Here is an 18642-nt window from a genome sequence, read left to right on the forward strand (position 1 = left end):
GTATGCGCATGGCGTATGCCACCTATTCGCGGCCATTTGGAAGGCAAGAGGCTTTAAGAAATCGGACGGCTCACCGATCCTTCACCACAAGCAGGTTGTGGCGCTTATTCAGGCTGTAAAGTTGCCCAAAAGCATTGCTATCGTAAAGTGCCAGGCACACAGAAAAGACCTGTCCTTTGTGACGACGGGAAACAACGCGGCGGACGAGGCCGCGAAGGCGGCGGCTGCGGTGCCGTCCACGGCTGTTCTGATGTTTGCGGCCGAACTGACGACTGAGGTAACTGAGGATAATTTGAGTGATCTTCAGGACTCAGCCACGCAGGCCGAGAAACAGTCGTGGACGGAGAGGGGGGCAGTAAGGGGGGCAGATGGTCTGTGGAGGAGTCATAACGGTTTGATAGTCGCCTCCATCGATCTTCTGTCCTTAGTGATACCTGAGGCTCATGGTGTTGATCACTGTGGAAGAGCAGAGACCCTGAAACGAATCACGAAAATGGGATTTTGGTCCCCAAAGCTTCAGGCACAAATTGACGTTACACTAGCCAGGTGTTTAACATGCTTACAGGGCAATGTGCGCAAAGGAGTACCGACAGTGGCGGCTTACACACCCCTCCCTGAGGGACCATTCAGACATCTGATTATGGACTATACAGACATGATAACGCCAGTGCAGGGCAAACGATACCTCCTGGTAGTAGAGGACTGCTTTAGTCGCTGGATTGAGGCCATTCCATCTAAACACAAGAACGCGGACACAGTGATCAAGTTCCTGTGTCGCGAGGTCATTCCGAGATTTGGAATTCCCACGATATTACAAAGCGATAATGGCCGCGAGTTCATCGACAAGGTGGTTAAAGGGCTGATGCAGAAATTAGGTATAAGACAGCGCCTTTCCTGTGTCTATAGTCCCGGGTCGCAGGGGAAGGTGGAAAGGGCCAATCTGGTCATTAAAAACAAACTGTTGAAAATCTGTATGCAAACTAAGCTTAACTGGATTGATGCTTTGCCGCTTGCTCTGATGGCTATTAGAAGCAGCGTAAACCGCCAAACACAGCTAACACCGCATGAAATGCTTACAGGCCGCAGCATGCCAGCACCGCCATTTAGACACCTGGCTAGGGGCCCGGCATTAGATATTTTTGAGCAAGATCTGAAAAAATATCTTCAGCAAGTGACTAAAATACATGAAGCTGTGTTTCGACAGGAGCAGAGAAAGGAGAGAAAGGGGGAGAAGGAGGCGGAGAAGGAAGCCACCAAACCGAGACTGATCCCTGGGGACTTGGTCTTCGTAAAGGTCCACAAGAGAAAGTGGTCATCACCCCGGAGAGAGGGCCCGTACGAGGTGATCCGATCGACTGGAACGGCAGTCCAAGTCAAAGGATCAGCGACCTGGTTCCACTTCAATCACTGCATAAAGGCCAGCGGCGATCTCTTGGGGGATACAATCGATCGCAGTTATGCAGAACCCGACATGGAGGGTCCGAGACGGCAACTGGAAGGTGCAGTGCCTGCTGATGCTCCCGCAGATGTTGGCAGCAGTGTGCGGACGGTCGGCCGGGCACAACGACGTCATTAAGAACCGTCACGGTCGACCCGTCCTTGAGGATGACGGGTTTGAGTGGGTAGGAGTCCCACGGGGTCCCGCTCAGGCTCAAGTACCAGCAGACTTTCATGACCAGGCTCAGAATCAGGCGCCCCCTTTTCCCTCCATCGAGGAAGGGGGGGAGAAGATAAGACTACAACCAAACGGGGTGTTTCCCGTAGGACCGCAAGGGCATGTTTTTGATTTTGACCATTCCCCCGTTACAGGCGGGGATACTTACCATTATACTAACGAGCATCGGGTTGTGGGGGTAGATAGGAGAGTTGAGCCTGTCCCGAACCAATCACAGGGGACAGGGCTGAGGGGAAAAAGGGAGGTCAAGGACACTGAGTCGGAAGAGGTGGGGGGACAGGATATGTTCCAGAGGACAGCCGGAACGTTGAGGGACTCAGTGGGCTCACTCTGGGCCAGGTTGAGGGGTTTGCTTCCTTCCGGGGAACAAGATGGGGGCGACTATGACTATGACGAGGAAGACCCGGAGGCTGACCCGATGTATAGGGCGGCTTTAGGGAATGAGTGGTTTAAGTGGGTCCAGTACACGAGCGCGCAGAATCAGATAGAGGATTGTTATGTCTGCTCCAAGGCACGTCCGGATAGGCTGCTGGTGAAGGGCACGAAGTTCAGTTGGGCTCAGTGTGACAGGGACGCAGAGGCATGGGAGGGGCCCCATAATAGTCGCCCTTGGTGCGAGGCAGAGTGTTTGGGGTTTCTCGGCTCTAGTCGTTTTAAGGCGGCAGGAAACGTCACGGATTTCAAGGATGTCACTATGCGGGAACGGTGTAGGAAATTGGATGTACGTGTGCAGGGGGTAGCGACGGGGTTGCCAATACCCAGAGGTGTCAAACTATGGCTGACCAAGGATTTCGAGTGCTTGCAAAAGGAGGGGACCCGGGATGTAGGGGAGGTGGCAGAGGGGCGGTGCACTACTATTTGGAGCATCACGACTAACTGTACGAAAGAAGGAAAGTGTGGACACGGGGTCGTGTTAAAGGGAGTGGATACCAACCCACGGCCTGTAGCTTGCCCTTTTCATGTCCAGGATATGGCACTGGCGGACCAATACTGGCTCTGCGGCGGTAGGAGGTTGAGGAATACACTTCCTTTAGATTGGTCAGGTAGATGTGCCCGGGTTCAGGCGATCATGCCAATGGTGGTCCTACCATTATCAGTGACGGAAGGACCTTCTGAGTCTCCTATCTCTCGAACGAAGCGTAGCTACAAGGCAGACCCAAGGGTGTATCTGGACAGCATAGGACAGCCAAGGGGCATTCCAGCCGAGTTCATGGCTAAGAATGAGATTGCGGCAGGGTTTGAGTCTATTCTGCCATGGATATCGGTCAATAAGAACACCGGGTGGATCAACTATTTGTTTTACAATCAGCAGCGGTATCTCAATTACACCGAGGAGGCGTTGGATGCAATGGGGGACCAGATGCACGCGACCAGTACGGTGGCGTGGCAGAATAGACAGGCTCTGAACTGGTTAATGGCGGAGAAGGGTGGAGTCTGTTCCATGTTTGGACAGTACTGCTGCACATTCATTCCGACGAATGTGGGGCCAGGGGGAAAGTTCTCCGAGGCCATGGCTAAGCTGAGGGATTTGAGGGAGGAATTGAGGGGGAATTCTGGCCGGAATGAAGAATGGTGGGGGAGTGGGGTGTTGGAAAGATTGGGACAGTGGGGAAGCATAGTGATGCAGACGGGGATATCCATCGGGGTGGCAGGGTTGATATTGGTTCTCCTTTTCTGTTGTGGTATGCCTCTCTTGGGTAGGCTGGTAACTTCACACGTAACGAGCCAAATGCTGATGGTGGGACAGAAAGAGATTGAGCCACAAATCGGGCCATATCCTCAGCTTTATGCTGCCTTAGAGGGAGACGAGGGGATAGAGGATTAGGGGTATGGTGAGGTAGGGACATTTTCTTTTTGTTGGTTCTTTCCTTTAAGAGTGACGGGGGATGGTCTGAGCGCAGTTTTGTTGGTTTATTCCTTTAACTAGGAATTTTAGTCTGATTTTCTAATGATCCTTCGGCATAGAGATTGCAACCATTGAAAATCATTGCATTGTTTTTTATTTTTTTATTATTTTTTGTTTATTTTACTTGTGGTCCTGGTCAAACCGGAATGGGAAGGGGCATCGGCAGAGTGTCGGTTCTGAGCCTGAGGAAGCATTGAGAAGAAGTGGTCGGGGGATCGGTTCTGGGGACTGGAGGGACAAAAGGGGGGGGCTAACGCAGTGGGCAAGATGGGCACCTCCCGTCGAAGATGGGGGGACACGTGGTGAGGTCGGTACCAGCGCCTCCCGTCCAGGCATGGGGACATGCTTCTACGAGGACTGGAGGTGTGGCGTGGTGGTTGCTGTATTGGCAAAATGTGACTTTTGGCAATACGGTGAGGAGACTATGGCGTGGGCATGGAAGGGGGGCTGAGCGATGGACACTGGGACTCAATGTTATGGAAGAGACAATGTCATTTTTTTTGGGAGGGATGTTCTATGTTTAGTTCTGACGGTCAACTTCTCCTTTCCCTGATGAGAGTCGCGGTTTCCGGCCGGAACTGTGGCTCATTTGGTAAGCGGTGGAGGTTGGGGGGATTTGTCTGTCAGGTTAGGATTATAAATTTTTTTTATTTTTTTTTGATGTTTTATTATTACTCTTGTTTTGAGCGGTTTTGTGTTTATTGTGAGAACGGTAGTCAGCTTTTGTTGGTCCGTTAGGGGTCCAGTGAATGAAGTAAGGTTTCTTGTTTAGTTAGACGTTCACATTTTCTTGGTTATATGATTTGGGTGGGACTAGGGATAGCCCCAAATGGGGGAATGTTGGGGAAAATGTGTATACGAGGGTGGAGGTAGGAAAGGGGTTAGTCTTGACTAGTTTAATATAGGTCAACTAGCAGGGCTCAAAGACACTAGGGCGACAGTCTGGCTGATGTTCTTAAAACAGCCTCAAGATAGTGGATGGACATTTCAGTACATCATATCTGTGTTCTAATCTTGTGTCTTTTCTCTCTTACACACATACACAGCACACACACAGACACAGCACACACACACAGACACACACAGTCGCACAGACATACACACCGGCACACACACACAGACACACACACACATACACACACACACACACAAACACACATATCTCACTCTCTCTTCATGTTCTTAATGTTTTACATCATATCGTGTGTGGATATCATATCTTGCTTATCTCTCCTCATGTTCTCTCTCTCTCCAATGTTAAATCTACGTATCATCTTAATGTACGTCATGTCAGATCTGACATGATGTGACACGTCATCATATCTGTCATGGGGGCAGGACTGAGAGGGGATTTAGGGACAGGCAAAGGGTTCCAGGACAGAGTGTTTTTGTTCAAGCTGTGGCGATCATCTTTGACCCATAGCTCTTGCTGTTAACGAACTTCTTTTCTTAAATAAATTACCTATTTGTTACAATTGGAAATATCGTCTCCTGCTGTGTCAAACAACCTTTCCACAACAGAGCCTTCATATTAGGCTCTAATGAAAGCTCTGCTCATGATGAGTTGAATAATATACAGTATAAGTACACATAAGTAATCTCTGAGGTCAATAAAGTCAATGTTTGTGTGTAAACAACAGTTACTGATTTGCGGTTTTCCATTAAATAGGGTAGGCTACTGAGAATATGGTGTCCAGTTCATTCATGAAACCATCACATTTTCATAATGAACCAAAAATAATTTTGCACTATAGCCTAACATAAAATAGTATTCTGTATGCAAAGCTAGCAAGGTTAGTTGCTTGAGCCGAATTTAACCCTTGTGCGCTGCTTATTTATTTATCTTACTTTGGTGTTAACAAAAACTCTGGGTCTGAATGTACCACATCACTGGACAGCGCACTACCACTGCTATCAACCTGGGCGTAAATGTCCATGGCATGACAAGGAGTAAAGATCTGGTAGACACTCTGCACAAGAGTGGTGTCTGCATCAGCTATGCAGATACACTGCTCCTCTATGACCACTGGGCTGTGATGGATGTGGAGGCATCAGCTACCTGCCCACAGGAGATCACAGATAGCAAGCCAGCTATCGTGATCATCGACAATGACGACTTCAAGATTGACACTATGACAGGTGTCCTACTACAGGAGCTCATCGAACAAATGTCATGTACGTGCAGCCAGAGAGCTATATAAAGAAACCAGGCAAAGATACTGCTGAAACGCTCACCAAGAAGAAGGAAATCTCTGCACAGCTAAAGCAGAAGTGTGCATAACTGACAAAGATTTGCCAGTACAGATGCTCCAAGCAAGTCAGTGGTGAATGACATCATGGTGAAACATGTGGAGGCTATGCGGCTGAAGAATATTCCATTCCAATATTCTCCTTTTTGTGGTGACCTGCCCACCTACAAGACGATCACTCCGCTGGAGAATCCAGACATTTTCAAGGACATCATCCCAATCCTCTGAGCTTTCCACCAGCTGATGTCCTACATCTATGCCATCTACAAGAGATGCAAGGGCTCTGGAATGGCACACACTCTGGTTACAGCAGGGGTAGTAGTGGAGGGGTCGGTAGACCAAGCACTACGAGGAAAGCACTACAGACGGGGCGTGCGGTGCATCCTGCTCTTGAGAGAGGTTCTTATCCCAAATCAACTGTCAAAGATTCTTGAGCACAAAGAACTATCAGAAGACATCAAGGAGAACCTCAACATTCTGCGGAATGCACTGACTGAAACTCAAGAGGCTCTACAGACAGCGATCTATAGGGTCTCGTTCTTGGAGATGTCTGACCCACTTGTACAATGTCTTGATGCATGTCATGCAAGAAATGGCTCTGAGTACCTATCGTCAACCTACAACATGCTGCCAGGACTGATGGCATACGACAACCATGACTATGGGAGGTGGTTGCCAGACTACTGGGCAATGCTCTCTTCACTGTCAGATGAGCAAATGGAGTTCTTCATCGATGACAGGGCTACCCTACTCCTGCCAGCCCCTCAATCTTTGGATAGAAACAACTATGAATCTGAACTCAAAGCTAAAGCAAGGATGGACTCAGCTTTTAAAGAATGAGAAACAACTGTTCTCAACAACAAGGAATGCAAACAACATTGCAAGGGTGAAGTCTGTGAAGCGGGGCCTCCAGTGCCAGCGTCGTCACAGGAAGCATGTCGAATGCCAGCCAGCGAGGATGAAGAAGGATGAGCAAGCAGTTCAGGGCCTGCAGGCATGCATGAGGGATTTTGAAGCTGACACATTTGACATATCCTCACCTACACTGAGGTCACTACAGTCTGGCCTGGTCGCCTCACCAGAGTTACTGCATGACCTTAAGACTGCAATTCCAGATGGCCAAGCTCAGGTTGAGAATTTTCTGCAAGAGCGGGTGTTCACCAAGATCAAGCCTCTTACTGCAACCATCCACAGGAATAAGAGATGGAATTTTGCAAGTGAAAAGAGCTGCGCACCTTCTGGTGCTCATATGCAGGTGGCCCATATGGAGAGATCAGGACTAGCGGCCCTGGTGGACCTAGCAGAGGGATCTGCTATGATACAACTTGAATCATCCCTTGAGAGAAGAGTGACAGAGGAGTGCCTTTCACTCTTCAATGTGGATGGGTCAATGCGCAAGACTGTGAAGAGCAAGTTGTTAGAGCTTTCCACATGTCCCAAATGTTTTCCTGAAACCCAAAGACAGGTTCCCAGGTGCTGCTGAATTCAGTGAACTCATGGTCAACTCAGGAAACAAGGTCATATTGCAAAAACGTGTGAAAGAACAGCTGAAAACACAAGTGCAGGGTGATATCATATACTGTGAGGGAGAAGTGTCAACCAACCTCAGAACTGGCGTGCCTAATGGAGACTATGTCTTCAAACATCCAGAGGCAGATACAATGCTGCTCTCCGCCTATGCAAAGGTGAGGACCACCAACTACACTGGACCTGTTGTTCTAGACTGCGGAGACACAGACGTGTTTGTCCAAGCAGCTTATGTCTCACAACAAATCAGAGGTGATCTGCTGATCAAGCGCAAGAATGCATTTAACCAACTGCTGTACAATACTCTCTGAAGAGGTTGCAGACATAATAATAATAATAATAATAATAATAATAATAATAATAATAATAATAATAATAATAATAATAATAATAATAATAATAATAATAATAATAATAATAATAATAATAATAATAATAATAATAATAATAATAATAATAATAATAATAATAATAATAATAATAATAATAATAATAATAATAATAATAATAATAATAATAATAATAATAATAATAATAATAATAATAATAATAATAATAATAATAATAATAATAATAATAATAATAATAATAATAATAATAATAATAATAATAATAATAATAATAATAATAATAATAATAATAAATCAAATTTATATAGCGCCTTTCATAGAACCCAAGGTCGCTTTACAATCAGGACAAAAAATAGGGCAAGGAAAGTAGGGGGGGGAGGGGGAAGAGGGGATGAGGGAAAGTAGGGGATAATGGACCTAATTGAATCTAAAACTAACTGATGGGGAAAGCCTTGGTGAAGAGGTGTGTTTTTAGAGCGGATTTGCAGGTGTCCAGGGTTGGGGCGTTGCTGATTTCGGGGGGGAGAGAGTTCCAGAGGGTAGGGGACGCCACGCTGAAGGCTCTGTCCCCAAAAGTCCATAACCTGGTGCGAGGGATGGAGAGGAGACCTAGATCAGAGGATCGTAGGTTCCGGGATGGAGTGTACTGGTGGAGGAGATCAGACAGGTACCGGGGGGCGAGGGCATGGAGGGATTTGTAGGTGAGGAGCAGGAGTTTGAAGGTGATGCGGAACCTGACTGGAAGCCAGTGGAGATGGATGAGGGTGGGGGTGATGTGCTGCCAGGGCTTGGTGTGAGTGAGAACCCTGGCAGCTGAGTTCTGGACATACTGGAGCCTGTCCAGGGCTTTGCTGGGTACACCGAACAGGACTCCATTACAGTAGTCCAACCGGGAGGAGTCTGAGAGTGAGGGTCGGAGACGGGAGATGTTCCTGAGGTGGTAGAAGGCAGACTTGGTGACAGATTTGATGTGGGAATGAAATGAAAGTGTGGAGTCAAGGGTGACGCCCAGGTTACGGACTTCGAGAGACGGGGAGATGGAACAGCCGTCAACGTGGAGGAGGAGATCTCCAACCTTCCCGAGCAGTGCCTTGGGGGCCACAACCATGAGCTCTGTCTTTTTGCTGTTGAGTTTAAGTAATTTGGTTGCCATCCAGGTTTTTATAGCGTGGAGGCAGTTGACTACAGACTGTGGGGGGAGCTGGGAGGATGGTGAGGTGCTGATGTAGAGCTGAGTATCATCTGCATAACAGTGAAAGTTGAGTCCGTGGTGACGTATAATCTGACCGAGGGGGAGCATGTAAATGGTGAATAGTAGGGGACCCAGCACAGAGCCCTGGGGGACACCGTGGTTGACTGGGGCCGGGGGGGAGGATGAGCCACTGACGCTGACAAACTGAGATCTATTTGTGAGATATGAATGAAACCATGACAGAGCTGTACCGGTGATGCCTAGGTTGTCGGAGAGGCATTTGAGGAGGACTGAGTGGGATATTGTGTCGAACGCCTCGAAGAGGTCGAGAAGGATGAGGAGGCTGATGTGTCCGGAGTCTGCAGCAAGGAGGAGGTCATTAGTGATCTTGATGAGGGCGGTCTCTGTGCTGTGATGTGCTCGGTAGGCTGACTGAAGGGGTTCGTAGAGCTCAGGGTTGGACAGATGTTGATGAAGCTGGGCGGCGACTGCCCTTTCCAAGGTTTTGCTTAGGAAAGGAAGGTTGGAGATCGGCTGGTAGTTGTCCAGCACCTCAGGGTCCAAACCAGGCTTTTTTAGGATGGGAGTGATGGAGGCGGTTTTGAAACAGGAGGGAACTATTCCAGACATCATCATACCTCTCCATGTGATCACTGGCAGTGACCACACCTCAGGGTTCTATGGGCATGGAAAGAAAAAGGTGTTGGAGAAGGTGATGTTTGTTCCTGAGGCAAGAGAGCTCCTGGGACAAGTGGGTGAGAGTCTGGAGTTGAAAGATGAAGTGAGAGCAGATATGAAAGCATTTGTCCTCTCAATTGTTTACGCTGAGAGTGCAGATGTTACGTGTGGCCAGGCCAGAGCTTCCAAGTGGCACAAATTGAAGAAGAAGTGTACGATTCGTCTCCCACCTGATGAGGACTCATTGGATCTTCATGTGGAAAGGACAAACTACATTACATATTGCCAGCTCCATTACAACCTTCAAGAACATCCTTCCCCCATTGGTAACGGCTGGGAACTAGTGAATGGGAAGTGCCGGCCAGTGCGTCATACCCTTCCCCCCTTGCCCCAGCAGCTCACATCTCATGACTGCTCAGATGAGAGTAGCAGTGATGATGAATGGAGTCAGTGTGGAGAATCAACAGATTCTGATGAAGAATAGTGTTTCTGTCTCCGGTTCTCATCATCCATCAACAACAATTAGTTACGTTATATCGTCTGCTTAGCTTACTTTATATCCATCCCTACTCTGGATTTTGTGTTTTCTACCAGCCTTTTCTCTCCACCCTTATTTCCTTTATTTTTTAATATTGTGATGTGAACATTACTGTGTTTTATTCTAACAATTATATTTTCAGTTTGACATTACATGGTTCAGTTGCTGTGTCAGCCAGGGGGAGATGCTGTTGCCTCCAAATCTGCCCTTAACACTTTCGATGCCGGCCGTGTTTTCCTTTTTACCCCCTTGAATGCCGCCACCCACTTCAATGTTAGCGTTAAAAACGCATAATCTATGTTTTAAATTATGGGTCTAATCTGCCCGTCGCTTATCAATGACTTGTTTGCAGTCAACATTATTGAAACGGATTGTTTTTTAATCGGTTCATATCCTTTTTATAACATTTCGAAAAGCTATCGTTCTCTCGAAAATTTCCGTAAAATAGAAAGATTCCCCCATAAACTGCATTTATTGTAATATTCTCGAATACACTAGACACGTTGTCATTTGTCGGCCTATTTATGAATCGTTTTCAAATAAACGCTAGATTATTGATAGTATATGTGTACTTATGCACACTAGAGAAGCGAGCTGAGAAATCGATTCTCTCATTTCCTCAACATCACACACACACACACACGGGACATGCTGTTATCTCAGTGAATACAGCTCTGATTATCCTAAAACTGGTAACATAGACTCCTTACCTTAGATCAGATGTTCTCCAAAAAGATTATTCCAATTCCTGATCGCCATTCCAAATATCGATCACTTCCCTCATCATCAGATCCCTCGCCAGCACAATGGAGCCAGTTGGCTCCCCCCACAGGGATCTAACAGTATAATCGAATGGCCTGCAGTTACACAGGGATAGACAATAGGGGGCGGTTTTTTCCCATCGGAGCTCCTGGAGGGGCTGCTGTACCAACGGGAGACTCGGTTGATGAAATATGAATTCAGATCACTAATAAAAAAATAAAACGACAAATCGCGTCGTCGGCACTCAACGGGGGGCATGATAAGATGACAATGCACGTCGCTGGCACTCAAAGTGTTAAGGCCATTAGGCTACTAGTTGATCAATTATTATTTTGGAGTGCTATTTGTTGAAGCACCATAGTTATACAAAAGTTACAAAACATATATTTAAAAAAAAATGTATAAAAAAAAAAACACCTAAATTTTGACTGTTCACCTTGTCTTGGTAAGGGAGCTTGAATAACTCAGTGAACCCTGAGACCTATGCCAGTAGGAGGAAACTCCTAGCAGGTTTTACCAAACCGGACAGGTCTAGGGTGAGAGGTCAGACAAAGCAGTCAGACAACCTTGTGGAAACAGCATCTGGGGCCAATAACCCACCCTGCTGAAGCAAACAGGGGTGATCATGTCTCCAACTTTCACAGATGGATGGAGTATGGTGGAAGATACCCACCTATCCCCTCTGTCCATAACTCAACTCATCATGAGCAGAGCTTTCATTAGAGCCTAATATGAAGGCTCTGTGATGATTATAATAGGTCAAATCATTATATAAACACCAAATATGTATTCCTTGATCAAAATAAGCTCTGAAACCATGTATTGTGCATCATTGTAGGCAGGCCCGGACTGGCCACCGGGAGCAACGGGAGTTTTCCCGGTGGCCTGGCCTGCACAGATAAAAAAAAATATATATGTTTTTTTATTATAATTTTAATTTTTTTTTTTTTTTTCAATGCCATTGTTTCTAGTTGTGGCGGCGGCGCGGCGCGATCGTTTTTAAATAACCAGGTGGGTGGGGAACAACCAGGATTTCACTGTCTGCGACAGAGTTGGACACACACACACACAATGGAGCCGTGCTGCCGCTTGTGATTGGTGGAGGCGGGACCAGGCGATACAACTGATTGACAGTGGAGGCGGTGAATGGAATGGCAGATGGCACACTCCCAAAAGGAGTTGTTAAATCTGACATTACAAAAAACAATATGTGGTGGTTATGATTGGGGCTGAAGTTGAATAAACAATTTATGAAAGAGAGAGTCAAAATAATTCCAAGATAATTCAAAGATTACACACCTTTGCCACATTGGCTACAAACATAATCACTGCAAAGTTATCAAACAAATAAGAATCTGATCTGACACAAGGGTTAAGTTGTTGTTCCTTTTCTAATTTCCTCAAAAACATCTAGTCTAGTTAATGTGATCAATATTATTTGACAATTGGTGCTTTTTGTTGGAAATTTCCATCAGTGAGCTCATACTTTGAGCTAATTTTATAGTTAAAATGATTGAGACAACGCAATCTTCTGTCTTCGTTGTGCATGCATGCGTGTGCTCACCACACGTGATACATGTGTCGCTATTCTGGCAGTGGCTACTGTTATTATAGTATTGTAATGAAAGGTCTGTTATTTAATGTTTGTGTAAAGGGCTATTTTAACTGTTGATGGGTAGTGCAACAGTAAAGTGAATATGGTATTGTGCTCTTGACTTGTTTGAATAGGTGGAGAGAGTGGTTAACTGTATTATAATAGTAAATAGAAAAATATGTTGTGCTCTTGCTTTTTTCTTTTTGAAGGTGGAGAGAGTAGCATTGCTAGTGCCACAACAGTTTTATTTGAGGTTCATAACAGTACATTGTACTAAGCAATTGTTGGCTCATTAGTTTGTGATTCACATGCACTAAAATTCACCAGAATGCAGGAAATTAAGTCTTTGTAACTAAAATCTTCCGGGTGGGGGACCCCCAGACCCCCCGCTTAAAAAGTGGCCTGATTGGGGCTATATTTCGCGCTATATCTCCCGGTATGAATTATTTCCCCAGTCCGGCCCTGATTGTAGGTCAAACCATTAAAAAGTTTATTTCCACGGCAGCCATTTTGGATTTTGGTATCTCACGAATTTCCCCTGCCTTTAAAAAAAATACACCCCGGCTAAATTTGTTTATTAACCTTCCTAGATGACAAATCCATTGAGAAACGGACCTTCGCTCTCCACAGTCACGGAAGTGCCACAGATGACCCTACTAGTGGGTTTTCATCTGATTTCAAATAAACAAAGTCTTGGCTTTCAGAATATATAGATTTTATAATCAAATTCAGAAGATGAATAAAACGTTAATGCTTGTAAAGGCATGATGACAAGCGGAGAACGGAGCCACTTAACAACCGCAGCACCAAGCTGCCCCCCCCCCCCTCTCCTTTACTACAGGTGTTCTGAAACAAAACCATGAATGAATGACAAGTGTAACACAGCAGGGTCATTACAATTGGCTGAAAACCAACTGTCTTCCGCCCAACCTTCCCTCACAGCTGATCCAAGAAAAAGAAACACAATTCTCATCCTTTACTTTAACTTTAGTTAGCCTAATCAATACGATCACTGAATTCACATCAAGAAATAAATAGTAAGACTGTAATAATAATAATTATTATTATAAGAGGGGCAGCCCTGATTAGCAATGGATTCGACTGATCATTTTGACAGCACAGCTTGAGGTTGGCCCACAATTTATGATGAGCTGGTATGTGGGTGTGGGCGATGCACGTGGATATGGGTGTGCACGTGGACATGTACATGGATGCGTGTGTGCACAAACTGCACATACACCATGACAGAAAATGTAAACAGTGGACAAGGATTGTGGGAAATGTAGTAAACTGGCACAAGAAATGTAGGAAATTGGTACGCAGTGGTACGCTTGACTATGAAACCTCCGCTCACAGTACGCCCGACTCTGGGAGCCTTAACACTTTGAGAGCCAGTCCGTGTTTTCCCTTTTACCCCCTTGAATGCCCACATCCACTCCAATGTTAACGTTAATATCGCCTAATCTATGTTTTAAATGATGGCTATGTGTCTAATCTGCCCGTCGCTTATCAAAGACTCATTTTCCAGTCAACATTGTCATGGCAGATCGTTTTTTTATTGCTTCATTTCCGTTTGATAGCATTTAGAAAATCACTAGTTTTTGCGGAAAAAACAACACATTCTATGATAATCGCCTTTTACTGGAATATTCTAGAACGTTGTCATTTTTCGGCCTATTTATGAATCGTTTTCAAATAAACGCTAGATGATCGATAGTATATGTGTACGCATGCAAGCTCGTGCCGCCAGTTGAAAATCGGTTCTCCTATTTCCTGACCGCGAGCAGAGTCAAACAGCCTATCACCATAATCACATAAAAGCTTATATATCCGTGAAAACGGGTACGATAGGGGGCGCTTTTTTCACATCTGAGCGCCTGGGGTGACTGGATCTCCAACGGTAGGCTCGCTTGATGCAATATTATTTCAGATCGCTAATAAAAAAAAAACGATTAAAACGAATATTCTCGTGAGTGGGCATTCAACCCGGGGGGTAATAACACGAGAAAACTCGTGGGTGGCATTCAAAGTGTTAAGGGAGTCCCCTGATCATGTCCTACCCTGCTCAGAGGGATATGCTAAGATATAGCATATTCAATATACACTCTGCATAATATAAAGTGATTTAAGTGCCACTTACACACAGCTTTGCCATTATCCTGACATGTTTATCCATACCTATTCTCCGCTGGCGCTGGGTAGCCTTCGATCGCTGCCGCCCCCTGACAGGGCAGCTGCTCCTCCCCCTCTCTAGCTGGAGAGCGGTGCTCTCGGCTGGGCTCTCTAGCTGGAGAGGGGTGCTTTCGGCTGGGCTTTCTAGCTGGAGAGGGGTGCTTTCGGCCGGGCTTGGTGGCGCCCCTGGAGGCTTGTCGGTGAACCTCGTCCGCCTGATGTTTGATCGGCTGGTTGGTGTCCTCCGAAGAGGCTTTCCTGGTGCCACGGTTTGCCACTCTGGTGTGGAATAAGATAGAGATAAGAACCATGGAACATGGAAGCGGCTTCAAAGTAGCCTAGCTTAGCACAAATGAATGGAAGCGGATACAGACCACTAGCCTAGCTGTTAGCTAAAAACACCTCTCCTCTCTCGAAACAGCTAGGCTAGTGGTCTGTATCCGCTTCCATTCATTTGTGCTAAGCTAGGCTAGCTTGAAGCCGGATAGGTTTCTACTGAACGCACAGAGAGGAAATTGGTATCAATCTTCTTTTCTAACTCTGGAGAAGACAATAATCGCATTTCCAATAATGTGTGTTCCTTTAAGCCCCAGGTGGAAGAAATAGGGTCATTGTCTGCATAGAGAGAACAAAGAATAAAGTAACATTTTTATTCACATTGTCTTCAGGTATCGACAGTTATGTATATATTTAGATATTTTGCACAGTATTGTATTTTGATGATGTATTGATGTGTATTGTAATGTAATGCAGCTGCTCCAAATAGAATAGAATAGAATATACTTTATTTTCATTATATTTCATCATGTGTCACTGGCGACTCCTGCCCAGGGACTTAAGATGTAAATGAGCTTATAGCTATATCTGGTGCAATATACTTATTGTGCATTGTCCCGGTCAAATAAATAAATGTATATAAAGAGCAGGGGAGCAGCATACAGTATGTGTATTCATTGACAGATGTCTACAGATATTAAGAATTACTGTGCAAAATGTATCAACAGGTTCATATTGCAGATATTAAACAAGGACATCAGTATCTGGTGGACAAAGTAATGAATGTACTCAGTATAGTAAAATCATGAATCGAATGTATTTGTAGAGCCTGAGATCACATGGAATTGCCCCCATGGCCTTTACTGGTCAAGAAGAAACATCACAATAGATCCAGAACAAAAACAACATAAAATCCATATATGCGACTTTCCACAATGAAGATAAGGAACGACTCACTAAAAACATAGCAATCGGGAATAAAAAGCACCACAGGCGGTGTGGAGGAGAGAAACCTCAGATGGGCTGTTCAAAGGGGATCCCCCAACAGGATGTCAGTGATAATATAGTGTTGCTATGGATGATAGAGATTAGAACAAGCAAATAATTGGTATGTGTGTATATATATACATGTAATGAAACACACATATTATATATATATATATATATATATATATATATATATATATATATATATATATATATATATATATATATATATATATATATATATATATATATATATATATATATATATATATATATATATATATATATATATATATATATATATATATATATATATATATATATATATATATATACACATACATGGTAGCAATAGTATCTAAAGTACATTTGAAAATAAAAATAAATAGAGCTAAGAACAATGGGGTACCTTTCACTCGTTTGGTCCTCCACAAGCTTGGGTTTTTTAACCTCCCTGCACTCCTTGTAGGAAGTCGAAGCCGTCGCTTTAAGTGCCGTCTTTTGTCTCGTCTCCACAACCCTCTCACACTGGGCCTTCTTACCGTGCCGGGGCATTATGGCCAATAGACCATCTGTTTGCTCTGCATGGTCGCTGAGTGAAAGGCAGGGCAGAGAGAACAGCACTTCCAGTCAGCTGTTAAATGAACATGCCAACATTTGGGGAAATTAGCTTATCGTCTTCTCCAGAGAGAGACAATAAGATAAATACCAGTTTCCTCTCTGTGCGTTCAGTAGAAAGCCATCTGGCTGCATGTTAGCCTACCTAAGGCACAATGAATGGAAGCGGACAGTGCCGGTTAGCCTTCGGGAGAGGTGTTAGTTGGACAATGCCTAGGCTAACCGGCACTGTCCGCTTTCATTCATTCTGCTAAGCTAGGCTAATGTGCAGCCAGCTTTCTACTGAACGCACAGAGAGGAAACTGGTATCCATCTTCTTGTCTCTCTCTGGAGAAGACGGTAAGCTAATTACCCCAACTGTTGGCGTGTTCCTTTAATTAACATGCAACGTGTATTCTGATGATTTCAGTCCTATAAGATAACATGTTCCTTTATTGATCCCCTTGGGGAAATTCAGGCATCATAGCTGCATGGTGGAGGGGAGGTACAGGTACATGGTAACAGTAAAAGACATGATACAGGTCATAAAATTATAGTACAGTAGAAAAGTACAAATAAAAATAGCTAGTGCGACAGTGGCTCAGGAGGTCTGTCATCTGGCAATCCGGAGGTTCCCAGTTCGATTCCCGCTCCTCCCGGGCAGCGTGTTGATGTGTCCTTGAGCAAGACCCTTAACCCCTAATTGCTCCCAATGACCAGATTGGCACCTTGCATGGTTGCCTCCGCCATCGGTGTGTCAATGTGTGAGTGAATGGGTAAAATGTGAGTAACAAATTGTAAAGCGCTTTGGATAAACAGTCAAGGGGTTTGGTTTTGGTTTGTGAAATACTGCAAGTAGAAAACTATGACAGTGCTCGTAGAAAGCATTAATGCAGTGCTCATATTAACCAGTGGGGGAGTGTCTACCACATAACTCTAATTTATCCTCCGTGATGAAACTGAAGAATGAAGCATTGATTATTGAAGCTTCAAAGCCCAAAAAACAGTAGTCAGGAGTGTTTAGATGCATGGAGATGACTACTACTTTGGGTTATGATATCTTATAGGGCTCTTTAAAATATTGAATGTCCCTTTAACACAGACAGTAAGTTATAGTATCGTATAGCTACCGCTCTGCGTCCTACTGGAATTCACTTCCATATCAGTATAAGCAGGGTGCGAATCATGGGGGAGCTCGGTGAGCCATGGCTCCCCTAGATCAGACATCAGCTCCCCTGAAAACATGATTTGTGAATTTTTGGGGGGTCTCTAAATTACTGAAAATAAATGCAATTTTTGCCATGCATTTCAAATTTTTCTGTAATTTTCTGTATCATCGTGTATAATAATAAAATTAGGCTATTTTGATGTATGATTAATGATTTGCGCACTAATTCACTGTAATAGACAATAGCATAAATCTGCACTGCAGATATACCCTATATCGGCACTGCAGATATACCCTACTCGTAATAGATGGCAACATGCTATTTTTGCGTTTACCATTCGGAGCGTGGCGGCGCTGCAGCCTGCAGGCACAAATCAAACTTCATCAAAAAAGCGTAATGTCGAAAGTTAAACGAAATATCAAAGAAGTAAGCCTTCTAACCAATTTTGGTTTTACAAAGAATGCAAAGCAGCCTGCTGCGGGGACTACTTCTGTCACATGCAGATTTTGAGAATTGGGCAGATCTTCACCATCAGGTCGGTGGCGATAATGTTGCATTTGCCTACTACTATAATAATGTTAGACTCGATGTGTTTGGTCGTGGACTTTTTGTTTGGTATTGGTTCATCCGTGTGTTTATGTGTAAATAGGACTGTTGTGTGTGAATTTTAGTGTTGGATCAGAGGGGTTAATCTGAGCATGTGTATTTTAATATGTGCGTCTTCATCATGTCTGCAGACCTGTGTGGTGTGGACTATGTGTGGTTCTGTAACGTTACTCATACCCAGAGTCATATTTTATGACTCTGCTCATACCCTACCCATAGCCCAGGGCTATTCAACTAAATTGTTCAGGGGGCCACATTGTCAGAAACCCAAGGGGCCAGGGGCCGGACTGCCACGGCGCCTCCCCGTGCTATGAATATATGTACACTTGACACAACACGCAACCACATTTTCACAACTTTTATT

The sequence above is a fragment of the Notolepis coatsorum genome (assembly GCF_963971535.1).
Source record: "Notolepis coatsorum genome assembly, chromosome: 4".
Classification (NCBI taxonomy): Eukaryota; Metazoa; Chordata; class Actinopteri; order Aulopiformes; family Paralepididae; genus Notolepis; species Notolepis coatsorum.